Source organism: Sminthopsis crassicaudata, chromosome 3 (assembly GCF_048593235.1).
Source record: "Sminthopsis crassicaudata isolate SCR6 chromosome 3, ASM4859323v1, whole genome shotgun sequence".
NCBI lineage: Eukaryota > Metazoa > Chordata > Mammalia > Dasyuromorphia > Dasyuridae > Sminthopsis > Sminthopsis crassicaudata.
Window position 1 is genome coordinate 491,349,646 of NC_133619.1, and position 20,189 is coordinate 491,369,834.

The following is a 20,189-nucleotide window of genomic DNA, read 5'->3' on the forward strand; positions in this document are numbered from 1 at the left end:
TCATATCATTACCATCTCCATGAAGCCTTTCCTGATTCACCCCCACCCACAGACCTTCCTTTAATTTACCTTGATTTTTTTCTATATTCAACTGTTTGAATCTCTCATTTGCCTTATTACTGGATGTCTCATATTGTATTCATAATAATTTTGAAACCCCCATTCTCACCTGACCATAATTACTTTAAGTTAAGGGACAGAGTTGTTTATCATTTGGTATCTTTGTGCTTAGTACAGGACCTTCTGCATAGTAAGACATTTAATAAGTGACTGTTGAATTGTATTTCCATGTTGGAAAGAATAGATCCATGTGAGTAAGGAATCACAGATAAGGCTTTATGAAAAAAACTGATTTATGAAGGACACATTTGAAATGGGTCACTTTGGAGATTGTTATTCTTTGCAGGTGTTAATTCTTTTAAATATTAGTAGTAAGCCAGAAGAAGCCAGGAGAAAGAAGGAAGGAGAAGGATTTATAGAAGAAAAATTATAACATGTTTTATATCAATAAGGAGGTGCAAGGTCAGAATTTCCTTAAGTAGATTTCCTTGCTGCTTTTCATTCTTATTTTCCTTTCTCATTTTCTTGTCTTCCCTCCCTTCTTCCCCTCCTTTTTTACTTCCTTTCTTCCTTTCCTTCCTTCCTTCCTCTTTCCCTCCCTCCCTTCCTTTTTTCCTTCCTTCCTTCTTTCTTTCTTGCCTTTCTTCCTTATTTCCCCTTTCCCTTCAGCCTTTCCCTCCCTCCTTCCTTCATTTCTTCTTCCTTTTCTCTTTTCCTTCCTCTGTTCTTCCCTCCTTTCTTCCCTCCTTCCTTTTCTTCCTCCCTCCCTCCTTTACTTCTTTCCTATCTCCTTTCCTTCTTCCCTCCCTTCTTTCCTTCTTCCCTTCCTCCCTCCCTCCTTTCCTTCTTCTCTTCTTCCCTCCCTCCTTTTCTTCCTTCCTCCCTCCCTCTTTTTCTTCTTCTCTTCTTCCCTCCCTCCTTTTCTTCCTTCCTTCCTCCCTCCCTTCCCTCCTTCCTCTCTCTCATAGTTATTTAATGGATGGAGAAACAGAAGGTTCCAGTAGGATAACCCAGAGGGAAACTCAACTACCTCCATCATTGTCAAAGGACAAAGCAACCAGGAATTTTCCTCTACCCACCTCCTTTGGGCATAATTTTGGACTTCAATTGCTTAATCTTTAAGCTTTCTTTAGGCAGCTTATATTTCTATGAAACCTCTGTTTGAAAATAAAAGTCTTATTATATCTTACAACAGGCAAGAAAAGCCAGTGACCCCTTGCTTTGCATCATGTCCTGCTCCTGGATATTCTCTTGTGCAGCTCACGCAGGGTTTGACACATTGAGGCAGACAGCCCCTTATTATTAAATCTGTTTGCAAATGTGTGGAGATTGCCCTTCACATCTGCCGCTGGTTATGAGTGGTGGCACATCGTGGATATGAATCAGAGGCTCATAGAAAACCTTGCCATCCCTTTTCTTCTTTCCTCTTCTTAACTAAGGTAGGCATCCCTTCAGAAACAATATTAATAATACATGGGAACAGCTGGGAAAATGGAAAGTTGTCCTGCATTATAGTTATAAGCTCCAATGGGAAGAGAACGGCTCCCCCAATACCTTTTGGGAAAAATGGATTCCCATCTCCCATTACTTGCCATATGATCTCTGAGCTGAAAGGATTCTAGAAGGAGATTTCCTCCTAATTTTATCCTTTATACCTCCAACCCTGTGAATTTAACTGATTAATAATGGACACAGTTTTCAGGAATATAAAGTGCTATATAAGTGCTTGTTATGAGTGATAAATTCATATACTAAGCAGGTTTGGGTTGGGTGAGTACCTGGAGGGGAGACTCTTGGGGAAACTCTGCAACTCTAATTTCTGGCTCTGAGCAGGTGCTTTCCTCCTTCCAAGAGAGCATCCTGCAGAGTGCTTGGAAGGGAGGGCAAAGGAAGGAGGTGCTACAGCTGCTATCTACCAAATCCAAAGGAACCTGGCCCAGGAGCAGTGATGCAAACATCCTTTGTGTAAGTGAGATCCCAGATAGATTAAGCTATCTTCCCAAATACCCACCATTGTGTCAGCAGAGTGCATTTTCTTTCATCAGCGAAATTGAGAAGTTCATGCGGTCTTACCTCTCCTAAAATAGTCAGCCTCAACTGGGCCCAGCTCTTCCAAGCTTATAGAATCATTTTGTGAGTGAGGTCAAAGGGATATGGCCAAACTCAGGAAGCATTGCATTAGGGCAAAATAGGGGAGAATTTCACTTATTTTTATTAGTAATGGTGGAAGTGTCACCATGGATAGGATTTGTCATAATAATCAATATTATTAATAAAATTATGAAGAAGCAAGGAACTTTTTGGCTGTCTGTTCAGTTCTGAGAGGCAGAAGCAATAGGTAACCTCTTGGTTGATGAACATATCAGAACTGTTCATGATGGAGTAGACACTTGACTTTCTGAAATAGCCAAGCTGAGGCTGATGAGGTCTGTCATGGAGCTATGAGAGATGGGATAAGTTTAAAACCCTGCAGAGATTACACTAGCTAATTAGGGGTGCTGATGAAGAGGAAATTCTACTTCCTTTCTAGCTGAAACCCTTGGCCAAATGATTAGTTGATCATTCAGCCAGAATACATGGAGCACTTATTCTATGCTCATTTCTATGATAAGTGCTGGGCATGGTTATATTCCTTGCCTTCAAGTGCCTCAAAGTCTATTTTTGGAGATAGGGTAAACATAATAGGAAAATATAATAATAAGAGTATATGTTCTAGTTAATGAATGAATGGCATACACCAAGTATTATCTAAGTGTTATTAGAAGTATACAGAGCTGGTATGGGAGACTAGCATGCTGAATATCAGGGTTATTATCCATAAAGATCTCAATGCATTAGACTATTGAACTGACTCTAATAAAATGAAATATAACAAAGATAAATATAATATCTTGTATATTAAGAAAATAAATTTGCAAATAGAGTATGGAAAAGCATGATTAAACAGAAATTGTCTGAAAAAGATCTGGAGTTTTTAATGGATTCCAAGATCAATGCAAATGTCATGAAGCTAAGATAACCATGGGTTAAATTAAAAGACGCATTACATCCAGGAACAAGGAGATGGCAATTGCAATGTACTGTCTCCTGGTCAGATCAAAACTGGAGTATTGCATTCAGTTCTGGGAGGCATTGTCTAAGAAATAAAAATCCAGAAAATGTTTGGTGGAGGGTAACCAGAAGGGTTGAGTCTATAGAATATGAAAATCTGTTAAAGAAATTAGGTTTGTTTGACCTGGAGAATAGAAAACTCATGGCGGATGTGATAGATCTCTTTAAGTATTTGTAGAGATGAGAGATTAGATTTATTCTATTTGGCACCAGAAGGAGAGACCAAGAACAATGGTTGGACGTGAAAAAAGGCAAATTTGAGTATGATGTTGGGAAAATTCTTCACAAAAAATGCAATGTGCAGCTTCCAGAACTGGCAGGATGCCCTATACAGGAGGTCTTCAAGCAGAAATTGGGTGACCATTTGTAACTAGTGGCAAGGATTCTTTTTGAGTTAGAATTCAATGTCCTCAGAAGCCTGATCTCAATTCTAAAATTCTGTGAGGTCAGAAGATAGAGAGACCAATTTGAGTCAAGGATACATAGGATTTGAATTGGAAATTGGAATTTGAAAGATGGGTCAGAATGAATGTCAGCCTCTCCCTGGAAGGTTTTAAGTGTTAAACCATTCTCTCCTAATGTGATTCATATGAAAGTAAGTGACATCTTTGTACCCATGCAGACAAACTTCATGATGACAATTTGCCACAGGCATGAAACAAACTAGATGACTAGTTGTCTTGCTTGGGAAGGAATGTGTTAATATTTAGGACCCTTGTGTGTGTGTTTTCCTTCCTTGATAAGTGATTGGCCTTAAACTCTGTTGAGAACATGTTCTTCACCATTCCTTAGAGAAAGCCTGAGGACAAAGTATAAACCCTCATTGAGAGTTATTGGGTAGAGAGACATCTTTGTTTTAAATTGAGACCTCAACCCATGTAATAAAAAAAAAAAATAAAATTAATAATAAAAAAAATACTTGCCCTGCAAGGCTAGGGTTGGTTTCAGAAATTAAGAGCTGTCACTTTAAACTAATTTCCCCTTCCTGGGCCCTGCTCCTCAGCCTGCCCTAGCCCTGGCAGAGGAGTTGGGGATATTTTAAAGTGACAGTTTTAAACAGCCTCGGTGTTCACAGTGCAATCATTTTTTACGTGGAGGCCTCCTGGGCTCATGCTGAGGGGCTCTGCAGGATCCAATCTCCCTCCATAAATCTGTATGAGGCCCCATGTTGCCTGGCAGCCACTAGCAAGGAGATTGCCAGGAGAGGTGTACAGGAGGTCCTTGAAGCAGGGGTTACTGCAGAAAGAACTGGGGGGTTATAGAAGTGGCAGGCAAGGGTCAGGCCATATGGTGCTTTGGGGCTCTACTCTGAGATGCAGGGTCCCAGTCAGCCCTAGCCTCCTTCAGAAATGGTGCCTGAGGCCATGACACCCTTTGGTGATCTCCTCAGTAAAGCCCAAACCTAATTTGATATAATTGTCTCAATTTCCCTTTTCTCTGGGACCAGTTAGCAACACTTTAAGTGACAGTCATCCATCACTCTAAGCGCAAACAACCATCCCCAAAGCAAAGAAAAAATCCCATGGTGTCAGGTCACTAGAGAGTTTCCAGGGAAATATATCTATTTATTGATATTAGTTAAGACATTAATGTATACCTACATACATCTAAGTAGAATCTCTATTTCCACAATTAATATCAGAGAGCTTGGAGCTAAGGTCCTTCAGAGAATATCTGGTCCAACTAATTTTTTCATATAGTTTATAAACTGAGGGAGAAAAATTACATATACATAGTAAATGAAAAGTGAAGTTCAAACCTTTTGCTCATCTTACTCCAAATGTAACTCACTTTCTACTGTCATCCTGGCATATCTGGCCACTGGACCCAGAGGGCTCTGGAGGGGAAAGTGAGGTAGGTGACCTTGCACAGCCTCTCTCATTTAAATACAATTCACTTGCATGTCACCTCTCTGAGGTCATGGTCCTCTCTGAGAAATGAAGGATAACTTTCCACGTACCATGGGCCATTGTATAAACAGTGACTGCATTGTACACTGTATTCATTCATTGGTTGGATGAATGATCTTTATGGGAGGGGTCTAGCTCTCAATAACTCCCCATCTACATGAGTAGCGCCTCCTCTCCTGTCTCAAAAAGCCTCATCCAGCATGTGTGTACTGACTTGTTTTTTTAACCTGCTTCTGTTTTTACTATTTCCTCATGTTCCTGCCTCACTTGATTTGGGGAAACAAACACTCATGGGGAGACAGGACAATATACCATTGGCAAACCTCCTGATTTCTGATCCTCAGGAACATTTATGATCAACATAAGTTCCAAAAACAATCATAAGGATCTCAGCCCCAGAAACAAAGGGATGTTGACTTTTTGCCAGCTCTAAAATTCTGTGAGTCTATGAGCAATTCTCAGCTTTCTGGCTGTGCCTAGTGACTACTAATATATTTAAACTTTCTGTATTAAAGATCTCAGCAGCCTCTCTCAGAAGGAAATTACCTCTCCAATTCACGCCAGCCAGGTGCCCTCTTGAGACATGTGAGGCTCATGTCCCTAGCTAAAGAACATTCCCTTTTCAGACTAGAAGAGGGAGATGGTGGTACATAGGTCTATTACTGGAAATAGATGCATTTATGAATTTCAACATCCTATTAATGGTGATGATCTGACAAGAGTTGAGAGAATGGCGGTATTTGGGAATGTAGCTGACAGATGATTTGCGTTGTAAGAAGGAATGTGGAGTGCAGAGTGTCTCCAGAAAAGCTACTATTGAGGCTGGATGAGACATGATTAAGATTCAGGGATCACAGATCAATACAGAATAGACAGAATTCTCTTTTGTTCACCCCATTGTAGTAGGCAATACTTCTATGAGGGATCCCTCAAATGAACTTAAAATGATGAATTTGGAGGCTAGTAAAATTTAAATGGTGTATATATGAGTGGGAGTGTATGGTTCAGAAAGACAGTACCCATGACTCATAGTTCAGTCTCCTTGAAACCGTTTGAAGCTGACACAGACAGATCAGCCAAGTTAAATTTCTTTTTCTCAGATATAATAATTTAACTGGAATTGATAAAATGAAATATATTTTAGAACTGCTATCTATCCCTGGGAGATTGGATCATGACAAGAATATATTGAGTTATGAATGTCTAAATGTCATATTTAATATCCAAGGGATTTTGTCTTTCCAGACACCTGATTGGCTGTGTAGCCCATTGTCATTAATTGCTGTGATCAGGAGTCCTCTGGGATTGGTTGCCTGTTTATCCAATATTATTTCTAAGCAGTCACTTGCCTCAAATTTTATTGGTTATAATGCCCTCCCAAGCCCCATTCATAAGGGATGAATTGAATTGGTCCCATTAGCTCAGTTTTCTTGGCAGTGAAGAAGGTAATGGATTTCAGGTTTGTATGTGGTTTAATTTAGATGTTAAAATATTGCATATGATTAACCCAGATAACTCAATGACAACTTATGCAGGGAATGGAGATTGGATTTAGGAAGAAACTGGAGGTAGTTTCTGGTCCTTTATAATCCCCATTTAAATATAGAAGATGAGGAAGAAGAGGAGGAAAAAAAAAGGAGGAGGAGGAAGAATATAATATCTGAGAGTCCGTGAAGAGTAGAGAGAAAAATGCTAGATTTGGAGGACCTGGGTTCAAATCTTTGAACAAGTTAAAAACCTGTGTGGGTCTCAGTTTCTTCAATTTTGAAATGAAGCAATAGGATAATCTCAAAGATCTCTAAAATCTCCAAATCAATGATCTCAGGCAACTCTCTAAGACTTTATTATAGACAAGGTATGATTTTAGCAGGCAGCAGTGGTACAGTCCTGGACTAGAATCAGGGAGACTCATTTTTTGGGCCTCAGACACTAGCTATGTAACCCTTGGAAAGCCACTTAACCTTGTTTACCTCATTTCCTCATCTATAAAGTCAGCTTGGGAAGGAAAAGGGAAGCCATTCTAATATCTTTGCCAAGAAAACCTAAATGGGGGTCACCAAGATTTAGACATGAATGAAAAACCAGTGTACATCATGATCTTAGATATATATTGGGAGGGAAGTTTTCCAAGTCCACAATTCTTACACACACACACACACACACACACACACACACACACACACATACTTTAATACAATCAGTTAATCAGTTAAGGGGACTAGATTCATATGGAATCTTTGAAGATTTCAGGAAATTTGGTTTGGCATAGAGTTTGTAATTAAATGTCTGTGTTGACAGAGATATTATCCCTTCCCTCATTTTCCTCAAGGACAATTCAAGTGGGTGAAGGACAGAGAAGCTTTGCTCCTGACTGGTCGCCAAGTCGCTTATAACATCATAAGGGCAGAAAAGAATTTGAGAGATTATTCATTCGAAACTCTAAGTAAAAAAAAATCATTCCTAAATTATTTTCACTCCAATTTTAAAAAGATATCCCTATCCACCATAATTTCATATCTCCATGTCTAATCCCCCGCCCCCAACAGGAAGTTCTGTCTCATGTCAGGCTGAAATCCATCAAACTACACATTTTAAGTCTCTGTCTCCTGTTTGTGTCCCCAGTGAGAACTGCAAATGCAATCCTCTCTATATTATTATAAATCAGAACAGTTTTTCGGTAGTTGCTATGGTTCCGTGAATTCACCCTTCCATATTCTTCTCTGGATATACTCTACCATATACATGAAAATGAAGATGTTTTTCCTGAACATCAGTACAGCTTCACTCAGTTATCTTATAAACGGAACTGAACTTTGTTCACGTTGGATATCTTCGCATCCTGTCACAATGAGAGGAGCAGGACCATTCAGTATGATTATCTCCCACAGGCAAAGAAGCATATAATTGACAATAGATGAGAGAATATTTACTACTCTGAAGCTACCCAAACCAGGCTGAATTATTATTATTGTCATTATTATAGCAAGAATAACATTCATTTATATAACATTTTATATTCCTAAAGTGCTTCATGGCCATTTAATTAGGTACTCGGTTATTAAGTGCTACATAGAGGTGGTTGAAAAAGTTTATTTTAACTCATTAGAAGTGGGGTGCTTAGGGAATTCTCATCTCTTAACTCAGAATAGAGGGAAAGGTGAGGGCCTTTTGTGGAGGTGTTGGGGGGAACAGGAATGGACTAGAAAATAGAGTAAGCATTACTACTAAGATGCTAGGTATGCATAATAATATAATTCTCTTTGGTCTCTGTAAATCAAAAGTTAATTACTGGGAGGGTCCCATTTGTATTTTTATTGCTCTATTTACATTTTATGGAACCATCTGGTCCCATTAATATGTTCAAAGTCAGTTTAGTTTTACTTGGAAATTTACAGCAATAGACAAGGATGCTTCTCCTTCAAGTGGGAAAGGCCATAGGTACTTAGTCAGAGTGGGGTGGGAGTTAAACTGAGTGGTGTTTACATCGGTGATAATCTAAGGACTATCCTTATGGGCCCTGTTATAGGAGATCCTGAGAGCAGAGACTTGGAACTGGAAAGGGACCTTGAGGGTCAAGCATCTGGTTCAGTGCTCATGCCATTAGTTTAAGAATAAAGATACTGAGGGCCAGAGAGATTGCTTATGGCCTGTTTCCTTCCTTCTATTTCCTTTTCTTTCTCCATAAGGATAGTAAGTTATGGAGTTGAAATTCTAACCCAGGTCTTCTGACTCCAAATCCAGGCTGCTTTCTACTCCAACATGCTCCTTGGGGGAATAAGAGGAAGCTGTGGCATCCCATTTGTAAGCCTAGTCATTTGCAGGACGCCCTGGTGCTCTGAGCTGAGAGATAATCTGGATCTTTGGGATGCTGATAACTTGTTATGAGTCATACAATGACAGGTTGAAGAATAGAGAAACAAGTACCCAGATGCCCTTTCCGGGCATTGAACTATAATGAAACACTCCAAGATATTACTGTCTTCTGCCAGTCCCATCTGTGGGGACAATCCCAAGGGCTGTTCACATGGATAGAGCATACAAGCCACCTTGTTTTCTTCCTCTTGTTCAGCCTCCCTAGGACACAGCTACATGGTCCTCCCTCCACTGCTTGGGAGGATGGTAGTCTGCTTTGGCCATCCTTGGCACTGGAATGGATGGTAATGTGGTACTTACACACATCAGATTCCATCCTGAAGTGAGCAGCTGCTGGAGGATAACAACGAATTGGATTCCTACTTTTCATTTTAAATGTTATCTCAGCTGGGCAGTTCTTGCAACTAGCTGCCTCTCTCTCCACCCATACCTCTGTCCCCAAATATTCCCAGTCCAAAAATCATGGTCTGTGAGGAGTGCACATTAGCTAAAATGCAGCTTCCTTCCTCCATTGGTGGTTTTCCCAGACCAAGCTGGTCTGGCTTAACACTTGGATGCTAATGGCAGGTGCTGGTGGGTCCGATTTGGCAGAGGGTCAGCCTGCTAAATCTCAGTGGCAAAGGTTAATGTTCTCTGGTTCCATTTTTGGGCAAGTTCCACTTGGCTGCATGGATAGGAGGAGCTTGGATCATCTGGTGCTACAAAAACATCTTTCTTTCTGATACAGACAAACTTGTACTTCATAACTGTCTCCAATCATCCCCTGCTGGCTTCAGGAACACAAAACAAAAACCCTTTATTGATTCTGCTGAAAAAGAATTCTTGTTTCCCTTTTTAAAAGTGCTCCCCTGCTGCTACTTCCCTGTGACCCCATGCCCCTTCTCCTCCTCCAACTTTTTTCTCCCCTACACAATATGAATCAAAGAGGTTCAGTTAAGTAGAAGACCTAAGCTGACCTAACTAGAGCGGCTTAGAGGTATGATAGTAGTTTGCATTAGGGCTGGAGTAGAAGAGGATATATCTTGAGTAATAGATAATAATTTTCTTTTCTTTTTTAAATGCTCTCCCCATTTCCCTTCTCCTCTTTTTTCCCTTTCATATTCTTCCTCATTAATAAATAAGAATTTAATAATGTGCCAATCACTGCTAAACACTGGGGATGCAAATAAAATATATATATATATATATATATATTCTATTCTAGGCAATCTCTGGCAATTGGTCATTGGGTGTGGAGTCAGACAAAACTGAAATTCAAATTTGCCTCCAGATACTTAATAGTTGATCATTTAACCTCTGTTTGTCTTCATTTATTTTTAAATGCTTAAAAGAGCACCTTTTTTGCTGGGCTGATATGACTGAATATGTGTAAAAAGTGCTAAGCACAATGTTTGACACATAGTAAGCGCTTAATATTTATTCCCTATCCCACCTACTCACTCAAGGAGTTTACATTCTATTGAGGAGAAAACTAGTACATGATTCAATATATTCAGAAAAAAAATAAATGGAAGAAATATAAAGAAATTAAATGGAATGAAGCTTAGGATGGAAGGCACAAGTTATGATTGAGTTTTTGAGCTATTTCTTGAAGGAAGAGAAGGAGTAAGAGAGGTAGCGGTGAAGAAGCGTGTATCCAGTGTCAAAGGCACATAGATTGGGGATATAGTGTCCTGTCTAAGGAACTGAAATAAGGCCAGTTTTTCTGAAAAACAGAGTTCAAAGAGGTAAAGTACACTGTTTGGACATGTATACATATATTGTATTTAATTTATACTTTTAACATATTTAACATGAATTGGTCAACCTGCCATCTGGGGTAGGGGATGGGGGAAAGGAGGGGAAAAGTTGGAATAAAAGGTTTTGCAATTGTCAATGCTAAAAAATTACCCATGCATACATCTGGTAAATAAAAAGCTATAAAAAAAAAGAAGTCAAGTACAATAGGCTGGAATGTGAATCATTTGGAAAGTTAAACAGATCAATTTTCACATGTGATCCTAGAACAATAGTCATTGAAACTTATTAAGAAGAGGGAATGATGACAGTGTTAGAACTAAGTTTTTAAAAAATCATTTTTAGTATATAGAATAGACTGGATTGAGAAAGAAGTGGAGAGGAGACCCATTAGAAGAATGTTGCAATAATTTAGATAAGATGTAATGAAGTCCTAAACAAAAGAAGTAACTATGTGAATAGATTAGAAGAAAATGGATCTGGTGCAAAAAAAAAAAAAAAAAATAGAGATGATAAGATTTGTCAACTAATTGGATTTGTGATGGATAAAAGAGAAGTCAATGATAATGTTAAAATTGTGAAAGAAGGCTTCACAGAAATTGAGATCATCATTAATCCCACAGGGCTAACTTTGAATGGCCACTCCAGATGGAACAAACCTAGTCCCTCAAACACCTAGTTGGGAAAGTGAATACAAAGTTATCAAGGACTGGATACATGAGGTATTAGACAGTAGATACTAACCATCTCTAACCATTATTCTCTCATTCTTGAATTGTCATGATCTTAGTAATATCCATTTCCTAAAAATAGTATTTGGTCACCAGTGTTTTAGTCTCTTGAAATAGTTTTCCCTTCATTCTTCCAATATTGACAAGAATCTCCTCCAACTGACTTGGGCAGCCTTGTGTTGTTAGTAGGAAAATAATCTGGTATAAATTCAGAAGATGTGAGTATAGCTAGCAGGTACCCAACAAATATCTAAGCTGGACTAGATTCATTTTGCATAGGGGAATATGGAAGCCTAGTGAAATTGTGTGACTGCATAAAACACTATGTAATCCCACTTCTCCCAATGAGTATTTGTTTTATTTTAGTCTAAGTCACTTCTACTTCATGGATCTCTACAAAACTAAATTATGGGATTAGATGATCTCAAAGCTCTCACTGAGCTCAAAAATCATTCTATGATTCTCAGACTTAGTAGGTATGGAGTAGGATCTACCTCATCTCAGATGAAGGTCATCCTTTGTCTTTTAAATTTGAATTTACTTGGGTAATGGAAGATTTAGTTTCCTGTAGGAAATCCAAACTCCCAAAGTGTGTTGGAGAAGGAGGGAAGAAGAAACAACAAAGCCAGAGATCACATTAATATTTAAAGCAGCTTCCAGTTTATTCCTTTTTTCTCTTCCTGTCATTTCATAGCCCATGTTTGATTAATGACAGGCATGTCCCATCTTAGCATTGCCCCTTTCTCTTGCCTTTACACCCCTAACTTAATCCCCTCCTTGCCCATTTTAATTCTCTTTTTTGCATCTATTTTTAAATATAAACTGCTGATGCAAATGTCCAAAATAAATTATGCTGAATAATAGATGAAGACAGCTGCATAATTTATAATGCTGGAGGACCAAGCAGAGATGTGCTGGCTGCTCTCACCCTCTGCCCCTTTCATGGCCTTCCATACAGTCTGCATGCACTTGGATGCTGGACAGTTAGGACAAGCAGGTCTAATCAGGTTGGAGGTTGCATTCTTGGCATGGGCTGATGGAGCCGAGAGTGTCTTAAGCCTCTTATTTTTGTATAGTTTTAGTTGCTCAGCACTGAGTTATGTAATTCCTGTGCTTAGAAATCCTTAGTTGGACACAATTCAGTCTCAGGATCAAAGAGTGTTGGAATTAGAAAAGAGTCTATCCCAACCTCTTTGACAGAGGAGGGAACTGAGAACCAAGGAAATGAAGTACTCTACCTAGTAATTGTTACTGAGGGGCCCAGCTGGAAATAAAAGGCAAGGTCTTTGGACAATTTTTGTATTAAGTTACCATGTCTTAAAAGGACTGCCTGAAGTATGGTAAGATGTTTATTCTAATTTGTTTCAGTCTTTATATTATTTTATTGCCATAAAAGAGGCAATCTTTACTAGTAGACAAAATATTGCATTTGCAATACAGAAGATCTAGTTCAAATTTCCCTCAACTACCCACTACCTGTGTGATCTTGGAGAAATCACAGAACTTCTTTGAGCCTCAGTTTCTCCATCTTAGAAATGGGAATGATAATAATAATTCATGTTTTATGGCTTATTGTGAAAGATCCATGTGATCATGACTATTAAGCTTATGTGAAGTCAGCCATTATTTAGCCTCATTCCTCACTTGGCATGGTGACATGGCTACTTACCCCCCACCCCCGCCATAGTTATTACATACATTCTTATAATCAGTTTTCATTTCTGGTCCCAGGATCAGTGGACAAGTTTGAGAGAGCCTCTCCTTGAGAAGTCAGGGGATCTCTATGTTAAGGGCCTCTGTCACGAGGTCATTACCCAAGGAATGATGTATGGACATCTCTCCAGGGGTTCTGAGCTGTTGATAGGTTTGCCTTGTTCACGGGAAATTGCGAGTTGAGAGGGAATAAACAAAGAGGGAGGGCTACTCCTGGGCTACCCCTGAAAGTCTGTTCTGCTCACATAAGACATGTTCAGAAGAGGAAAACATTAGTTATTTTTCCCTGTGCTTGGTGTCTGGTTTAATAACTGAGAATTGTGAAATGACTTGGATTGTAGCATCGGTCTGATTGGCTAATGGAGAATCAGAGTTGTGTAATTATGAGACAAAATTCATAGAGGTCAAAACTCATTAGCCAAAGTGTTAAAACAGCATTCCATAATAGTGCAGCATTCTCCATGCAGACACTGGAGCTTAGCTGAATTCTCTTCACACCTCGCAACTCTCCAAAGGCAGATGTGATGCTATCTTCCTCCGCCCCTCCTTCCTCATTCAAACTCAGACTATCACAGTGGCTTTTCACAGGGGACAGTTGGCTATCACACTGATATGACCTTGGAAGTTAGGGATCAGCTAAGAAGAGATGGTTGCACTATCCCATGAGTAGGAAATGTTTAAAAAATGAGTGAGAAATCTATTGCTTCCTTGACACTGTGGGACTACTATTACAAAGTCAATTCAATTCATTTTGAAAAATTTCAAAGTCTTCTTTTCTAGAAGGCTCAGAGCTTGGCAAGTTTCTCTCCACTTTTCACCTGTGGCCTTGCACTGAATACCATGTCCTGAATGGTGCCCCCCAGGTGGCTCCTCCCAGCTTTCAGGTTTTTGGGGGGAGTTGTTTTTTTTTGGTATATTGTCTTCCCTCATTAGATTGTAGGCTTCCTGAGGTCAGAGACTTACTTTCCTTTTTCTTATGCTTAAAGTAATGCCTGGCACACTAGTAGGCATTTCATAAATATTCATTAAATTGTTGTTGAAATGACCTTTGGGAAATATCTTCTATCTCTAAGAACAGAAGTCAAATCAGTCCTACTGCTCTTAGTAAGGTCTTGTCAGTCATTATCCCCTTGATTTCCCAGACCAACTTACCCCTTTGGGTCATACTTTTCCTAGCTATAGGCTAGTAGTATAAGCATAGACCTGGTACACAGTAAAAGTTTATTAAGTACTTATTCATTCATGGAGGAAGAATTAAGAAATAAGAGGTTGAAACATTTGTTGTAAACTGACTTGCCTTCTGAGTTAACTAACCTCTCAGTTTGGCTTCGCAGGGCTTTATGTAAATATTATTTTTATATATTTAAATATATATTTACATATTTTTTCTCATAGGTGATGGCCCTCCTTGCATATCCCATCATCTCTTCATTACACAGTTGGTAATGAGATTAGAGATTTCTTATTTCTGATCAGAGGTACAGGGAGAGCCATAAGCATGTCATGGGATATTATAAAAGGAAGTGGTAAAGGAACACATAGGAATAGCTATGTGAACTCCAGAGAGATTTCTAGACATTTTGGAATAGATCTGTGATCTTAAAAAAAAGGGAAAGAAAAGAAAAAGTGTGCAGGCACTGAAGATCATTTTGTAATGATTTCAGAGTCTCATTTCCGACAGAAAGATGGAAGGGGGCAATATAACTGTGAGATTAGTTCACCACAATTGCACATCTGTGACTCACCACTGAGGCCCAGGGATCTTCCATTGCTGAGCTGAGAAACCAGATGGAACTTGCCTTATTTTGGATTTGTATACAGACCCCAGACTGGGGCAGGGGCCTCTGGGTTTTAAGGACCTTCACATGTTTAGAACCAGCTGCATCTGCCTTCAAGCTCGGGATTTTTAAAAAGAGAGAGAAATACAGAAAGAGACAGAAAAATTCCAAATTGATTTTGAAATCTAAGTGGGGAAGTTTTTTTTGAGAAGATGATTATTTGAATGATCTGATTTAGTAATACCAATAGCTAATATTTATATAGCATCTACTATGTGTCAAACAGTGTGCTAAACACTTTGAAAATATCTTATTTGATCCTCAAAACAACCCTGGGAAATACATATACATATGTGTATCTAAAGATAGATAGATCTATTTGTATATGTATATATGTTCATGTAAGCATGTGAATGCATATATATATATATATATATATGTATATAATACATCCCATATATTCCCACTTTTAATATTCATTTTCAATTGTATCTAACTCTTTTTGACCTCATTTGGAATTTTCTTGATAATGATATTGGAGTGGTTCATCATTTTCTTCTCCAACTCATTTTACAAATGAGGAAACTGAGGCAAACAGAATTAAGTATTTAGGGTCATACAACTGGTGTCTAAAGTGATATTTGAGCTCTTGAAAATAAGTTCAAGTCCAGAGTTCTATCCATTGTGCCATATAACTTCTCCTATGTAATATACCATATAATATTTATTTTCATAAAATCAGTAAATATTTGTATTGTTTGTTCATAATCTCAGGATGGAAATGAGGTATTCACAACTATCCCACCCTAATCCCCTGCACTAAGGCAAAGTGAATTTAACAAGAATCAAACAGGCATGAAATCATAGTACCTTAGTATTGTGTTTAATTCCCTCTCTTCAATTAAAAAAACTGAAACCCAGAGATATTAAGTGAATTCTGATAAGAAATGACAGAAGTAGCATTTGTTTATCAGATACTGTGCCACATAGAAGTCACTTTTTTACCCTTCCTTCCCTCCTTTTCTCTCTCTCTGTCTCTGTCTGTCTGCCTCTCTATGTGTCTCTGTGTCTCTCCGTGTCTTTGTCTCTGTGTCTCTGCCTCTGTCCAAAGAAAAGCAGTTAAACTTGAATCAATTTACATATCAGGCATATTTGACAGTGTATGTAACATTCCATATCTGAAGTACATCATCTACTACCAAAAAGGGAAAAATATATTTCATTAGCTATTTTCTGTTATTGGCCTAGATTTAATAAACAGGTAGTTCTTGCCTTTAAAAACCAGATATATTTAAGAGGGGCATTCATTTTACCCAACAGAATACCTTTTGCCCCTTCCTGCCCTTCATACATTCTCCTACACACACTTTGAAAATAAAATACTAGGAAGCTTTGTAATCTTAGGTGAAAGGAAAACTGAATCCCCCAGCTTCCCCTCCTCACACCAATTTCAGGAACTGCTCAGTAGGGAAAAGAAGACTATCTGGATGTTTTATGCAGCATAATCCCTGATTTCTTTCTCCAAATGCACTTTCCTTTTTTAACACCTTTATCACAGATCCTGTGTTTAATATGCAAAACTAGCCTTAATTCCTAATCAGACTTGTACCAGCTTCTTCTCTGGCTGGATAAAAACCACTGTCTTTCTCTTTTCCTTAGTGGGTTCTACATCTGTCTAAGAAGGGCTTCCATAGGGACTCAAGAGCCCAATTCAGGCTTCCCCTGCTTTCCCATGATGAGGTTGAAAATTTGAGCTAAAATCTGCAATAGCCAGACTAAGTGCCAAACTGGGGCTAGCAATATTTACCTCCTTATCTGGGAAATGACCCCATTTGGAAAGAATGGAAGGTGATTTTTTTGTCTTAGTGCATTATCATAATCTCTCAAGAATTCAGAGGAACATTTAATAAATAAAACTTTTGTAATTATCAAAGGCTACCAGGGCAGTTTGAATAAGTATAGTCCTCTGCACTAGAATCAGCCTCCCATCAAAAAACAGATTCTCCTGGTTGGGGACAGAAGCTTTCATCATTATCACCAACTAACATTTATTGTACTCTTCACTGTGTACACAGCACAGTACCAGGTACCAAATATATATAGAGAGAATACAATTCATGCCCTGTCTCTGATTCCTTCAGTCAGTTGTGTATCCCAATATTTTCCATAGCACCTGGCACATAGTTGATACTTAACCTTTTATTTTTTTGTTGTTTAAAATGATCGATAATGCTCTATAACAGCGGTCCTCAAGCTTTTTAAATAGGGGCCAGTTCACTGTCCCTCAGACTGTGGGAGGGCCCGACAACAGTAAAAACAAAAGCTCACACTCTGTCTCTGCCCCTCAGCCCATTTGCCATAACCTGGTGGGCCACATAAACGTCCTCAGTGGGCCAGGGGCTGTAACTTGAGAACCCCTGCAAGTCTATAATATATGAACACAACAAAGTACACTCACCAAGAACAAGCCAGGAGAAAACCAAAGACTGAGCAAAAGAATGAATCTTAACTCAAACATAATGTGATTTCTTCAATGTAGGGAAAATTAAATTGTACCAAATCACTACACCAATCCAGTTCATACACCTTCATACTCCATCTATGTATGACTTAATCCTAATATTTTTGGTAGTTGTCTAAGATACATTGTAGCTAATCACCATCATAGAGAAAGCAAATGTCAGAAGCAAGATTAGAACACTGCTCTTCTGGACTCCCAAACTAACACTATTATGTCATATGGTTTCATGTTTTTCCTTCCTCTTTGCCCCTTCTCTCTTCCACTCTTCTCTTTCTTCTCTACCTCCTTTCCTTCTGTACATGCTTTCCCTCATTTGTGTATGTGTGTGTATAATGCTATAATACTATGTGTAGATATATAAGTGCATACATAAATACACACATGTATGCATATATGTAAATATATGTATATATATATATATATATATATATGTGTATGTGTGTATACCATATCTATATCTATATATAATTAATGGAGGGAAAGCATATGGGGTAAGAAGACCTAGAATAAATTAAAAATAAAGATTTAAAAGACCTAGATTTGTCTCACTTTGTGTGTATGTGTGTGTACGTGTGTGCAATATTATATACGTATATATACATATATATATATATATGTATATATATATATATATATATATATATATATATATATATATATATATATATATATAAATATCTGTGTGTGTGCATAATCAATGGAGGGAAAGAGCAAATATTTGGTATTTCCTACATTGAAGAAATCACATTATATTTGGATCAAGATTCATTCTTTTCCTCATTCTTTGGTTTCCTCCTGACTGGGTTCTACTCTGCTTGTTCTGGATGGGTATATTCTGTTGTGTCCATATATTGTAGAGCATTATCAATCGTTAAGAAAAAAAGTAAGTACCTACCATGTGCTTTTTTTAAAATTTAATTTTTTTAAAAAAAATTAAATTTTAAATTAATTTAATTTAATTAATAAAATAAAATAAAATTTAATTTTAAATTTAAATTTAAAAATTTTAAAAGATTGATATATTCAAGTCTCAGTTTTTAGATTTTAGTTCCCTGACCTTCTGCTTCTTCAACTATAAAATTATTTTTCCCTGTAATTATTTCTAAACTCCCTTTTCATTGTACCATACTTTGATTCCACTATCCTGTGAATACTGCTAGTAACTCTGGGCAAGAAATCTCATCTTTGTGTCTCAGTTGTGATTATAACACAAAGATGGTATTTAAACTACATATCTCCCAAGATTGTTGTGAGGAAAATACTTTGTAAATTGTAAAGTTCAAGAGAAATGGTAGATTTCTTGTTAATTTATGACAGAATGAGAATGGGAAATTATGTTAGTAATAATAGGAACAACAACTCCTCTCTCAGATTTATATAATGATTTATATCTATAGTCATGCAAAATGTTATAAATCATTATTGATCAGAGAAAGGCAAATTAAAACAACTTTGAGGTGTCACCTCACAACTATCAGAGTGGTTAATATGACAAAAAAGAAAAATGTTGGATGTTGGAGGGGATGTGGGAAAATTGGGATGCTAATGCAATGTTGGTAGAGTCATGAACTGATTCAGTCATTCAGAACAATTTGGAACTGTGCCCAAAGGGTAATAAAACTATATGCCCTTTGATCCAGCAATATCACTCTTTGGTCTATGTCCCAAAGAGATTCAAAAAAAGGTGGTCATGATCTATTTGTACAAAAATATTTATAACACCTCTTTTGTGGTGGCTAAAATTGGAAATAAAGGGATTCCCATCAATTGTACAATGGCTATATGATTATAATGAAATAGTTTTCTGGTAAAAGAAATAATCAGGTAGATTTCAGAAAAGCCCCAAAAGACTTATATGAACTGATACATAGTAAAGTGAACAGAATCAGTTTATTAATTGATCCCTCCCTTCTCTGCTACCCAATGAACTATCCATTGAACACACAGTAAGCAACGTATTGTTTGATGAACTGTGAATAATTTAGCTATTCTGAGCAATACGATATAAAATAATCCCAAAGGACTAATGATGAAGCCTAGTCTTTGCCTCCAAAGAAAGAATTGACTGAAACCAACCATTTTTCAGTTTATTTCATTTTTAAAGATTTTTTTGAGTCTTCTTGTACAAAATGACTAATATAGAAATATTCTACATAATTGCACATATATAATCTCTATCTGATTGCTTAATATCTCAGGGAGAGGGAAGAAAAAAAAGAAGGGAGGAATAAGATTTAAAATTCAAAATTTTAGATAAAAATGTTTAAAATATAAAAATTTGGGAGGAAGAAATGAATAAATCCTTCCTAATGTACAAAAAGGACTCAAAATTTACAAATTTATTCCCGTAAAACCCTAAGACAAAGGTTGACAGAATATTATACTAGATGAGATAGTTATAGTTTAGAAATATGATGTCTCTTCAAATTTGCCCCCAGTCACATAGTTGATCCATGGGAACAATCACAAAAACAGCCATCCAATCTTTGATTGGCCTGCTGGGCTTTAAAACTCTATTACAAATGACATAGATGCTTTAAGTAGTATTTGTTCCAAAAGTTTCAGAGACAAATTCTGCAAAATTGATATCATTCAGAACCTGTACTGGAATTCTACACCAGAGAAATGTGGAAATGTGGGGAAATAACACCAAGTAGACAAGACTCATTTTTATCCCTGCTCTGAACCTCCATATTTATTTGGTTGCCCTAAGAGCAGACTTTCTACTAGATTAGGTTTTATAGAGTATTTCTCC

The 20,189-nt window shown here is 37.6% G+C and overlaps 1 protein-coding gene and 1 long non-coding RNA gene across 3 annotated transcripts in view; both read left to right on the forward strand.

The window, feature by feature from the left end:
* Positions 1 to 20,189, forward strand: part of OPCML (opioid binding protein/cell adhesion molecule like) — a 1,489,737-nt gene that overhangs the window by 360,812 nt on the left and 1,108,736 nt on the right. The window lies entirely within an intron of this gene.
* The window catches only part of LOC141563126 (uncharacterized), a 207,909-nt gene that overhangs the window by 53,361 nt on the left and 134,359 nt on the right, over positions 1 to 20,189 (forward strand). The gene's annotated exons all lie outside the window — the stretch shown is intronic.